Here is a 3,332-nt window from a genome sequence, read left to right as displayed (position 1 = left end):
CCTGATAAAACGCAGTGGACAATGTCACGATTCGATGTGACTGCCAGGGTGCATATTTAAAGCCGTACCTCTTTGATGAGGGCTTGCTCATGTTGTCATTTGCCTTCCTCTTCGAAGACCTGCCTGGCGCAGGCGCCGCTCTCTTATGAGACACCTTTGGTGCGGCATGACGAGCCGAGCGCCTCCCCTTTGGAGCACGAGACAGTGCGGTGGGTTAGGCATAACACGGAAGCTCTTTCGGAGGAGATGTGTCCTGCCTACTTACATGAGAGGCAGGAAGGAGGCCAGGATAATCGGCCATGATGGCCACTTCTGTGCCATCGTAGCTTGCCTGGTAGAAGACTCCCTCCTTGAGCTCTACGAATATATCCGGATCTTCTTTGAATCCGGGATCAAGGTCCTGGTTGTGGTCCTCCGGCTGTGGAGCGGGGCTATAGATCCCCGCGACGACCCTCCGCCATTCCTATTTGATGAACGGGTTAATATCGGTTAAACATGAGCCGGGGAGAGGATTGAATAAAGTGGTGGGATTAAAACTCACCCAGCTAGGAGGATTATACATGGAAAATCCCTCTCGGCGTGTAAGACGAGTGAACTCCTCTTTCTCCCCTTTATACAGATCAGCCAATATTGCGGCCAGGGCGGTGGGGGAATCCAGACCTTTTCGTCCGCAGTGTGAAGCGTCATCTTCCCCATTATAGTGCCACATAGGGAGCCCCCTGAATTGGAGCGGCTGAACACCTCGCACTATGGAAATTGCCTGTGACGCCCCCGATTTGACCGTACACTAATCATGCACGCAAATGTGTACGATCAAGATCAGGGACTCACGGAAAGATATCACAACACAACTCTAAAACATAAATAAGTCATACAAGCATCATAATACAAGCCAGGGGCCTCGAGGGCTCGAATACAAGTGCTCGATCATAGATGAGTCAGCGGAAGCAACAATATCTGAGTACAGACATAAGTTAAACAAGTTTTCCTTAAGAAGGCTAGCACAAACGTAGCAATGATCGAAAAGGCAAGGCCTCCTGCCTGGGACCTCCTAACTACTCCTCGAAGCCGAACTCCATGTAGAATCATCCTCGGGATCTCTAGCTCCTGGACTCCAGCATCTGGTTGCGACAACCAGGTATAGAAAGGGGAAAAGAGGGAGAAAAGCAACCGTGAGTACTCATCCAAAGTACTCGCAAGCAAGGAGCTACACTACATATGCATGGGTATATGTGTAAAGGGCCATATCAGTGGACTGAACTGCAGAATGCCAGAATAAGAGGGGGATAGCTAATCCTGTCGATGACTATGCTTCTGGCCACCTCCATCTTGCAGCATGTAGAAGGGAGTAGATGGTAAGTTCACCAAGTAGCATCGCATAGCATAATCCTACCCGGCGATCCCCTCCTCGTCGCCCTGTTAGAGAGCGATCACCGGGTTATATCTGGCACTTGGAAGGGTGTGTTTTATTAAGTATCCAGTTCTAGTTGTCATAAGGTCAAGGTACAACTCCGGGTCGTCCTTTTACCGAGGGACACGGCTATTCGAATAGATAAACTTCCCTGCATGGGTGCACCACATAACCCAACAGGCTTGATCCCATTTGGCCGGACACACTTTCCTGGGTCATGCCCGGCCTTGGAAGATCAACACGTCACAGCCCCACCTAGGCTCAACAGAGAGGTCAGCACGCCGGTCTAAATCCTATGCTCGCAGGGGTCTGGGCCCATCGCCCATTGCACACCTGCACGTTGCGAGGGCGGCCGGAAGCAGACCTAGGCTAGCAGGCGTTCCAGTCCAATCCGGCGCGCGCCGCTCCGTCGCTGACGTCAAAAAGAGCTTCGGCTGATACCACGATGTCGAGTGCCCATAACTGTTCCCGCGTAGTTGGTTAGTGCGTATAGACCAAATGGCCAGACTCAGATCAAATACCAAGATCTCATTAAGCGTGTTAAGTATCCGCGAACGCCGACCAGGGCCAGGCCCACCTCTCTCCTAGGTGGTCTCAACCTGCCCTGTCGCTCCGCCACAAAGTAACAGTCGGGGGCCGTCAGGAACCTAGGCCCACCTCTACCGGGATGGAGCCACCTGTCCTTTCAGCCCCCTCATCAGAATCACTTGTGGGTACTCAACGAGCCGACCTGACTTTAGTCACCACATGTGTCATGTATATAAAGTATATAGTATATAACCGTGATCACCTCCCGAAGTGATCACGGCCCAGTAGTATAGCATGGCAGACGGACAAGAGAGTAGGGCCACTGATGGAACACTAGCATCCTATTCTAAGCAGTAGGATAGCAGGTAAGGGTAACAACTGTAGCAACAATGACAGGCTATGCAGCAGAATAGGATTAACCGAAAGCAGTAGCAGGCTACACTACTCTAATGCAAGCAGTATAGAGAAGGAATAGGCGATATCTGGTGATCAAGGGGGGGGCTTGCCTGGTTGCTCTGGCACGAAGAAGGGGTCGTCGTCGATGTAGCCGATCACAGGGGTATCGGCAACGGTCTCGGAGCCTACCGGAAAGAAGTAACGGAGGGGAACACAATAAATAACAGAGCAATCAAATGTAACACAAAGCAAGAAGCGGCAATACGTTGTGCTAGGGGTGACGTAACGCGGGGATATGTGATACCAGCGAAGGGAGGAAACATCCGGGAAAGTATCCCCGGTGTTTCACGTTTTCGGGCAGATGGAACGGAGGGGGAAAGTTGCGTGTTTGCTATGCTAGAGATGTGTGGCGGACGAACGGACTACGTATCCGGATTCGTCTCGTCGTTCGGAGCAACTTTCATGTACAAAGTTTTTCCCTCCGAGCTACGGACTATTTTATATTAATTTTTAAAGATTTAAATCATTTTTAGGATTTATTTAATTAATTTAATCAACATTATCCAGAATAGTAAAAGATGATGTCAGCATGACATCATGCTGACGTTAGCAGTCAACTGTGCAATTGACTAGGTCAACTACGTGTGGGTCCCGCATGTCATACACTACTTAGTTTAATTAGGATTTAGCTAATTAATTACTGTTTAATTAAATTAGCTAATTAATTAGATTAATTTAAACAGGATTAATTAACTTAATTAATTTACTAATTAATTAATTAACTAATTAATAATTTTATTAATTACATTTTCATTTCCTTTTTATTCTCGTTTTAGGGGTGTGGGGCCCCTACGTCAGTGGCCCAGGGGCATCGGGCCCCACCCGACAGTGGCCCAGGAGGCCGACCGGGGCGGGCGCATGGTAACGGGCGTGGGCGCCCGTCGGGGCTGACCCTAGCGCGGCGGCAGAGCCCCGGGGCGCCGGATCGGGGCGCCGA

Source organism: Triticum aestivum, chromosome 4D (assembly GCF_018294505.1).
Source record: "Triticum aestivum cultivar Chinese Spring chromosome 4D, IWGSC CS RefSeq v2.1, whole genome shotgun sequence".
NCBI classification, from domain to species: Eukaryota; Viridiplantae; Streptophyta; class Magnoliopsida; order Poales; family Poaceae; genus Triticum; species Triticum aestivum.
Note: the sequence above shows the minus strand (reverse complement) of the source record.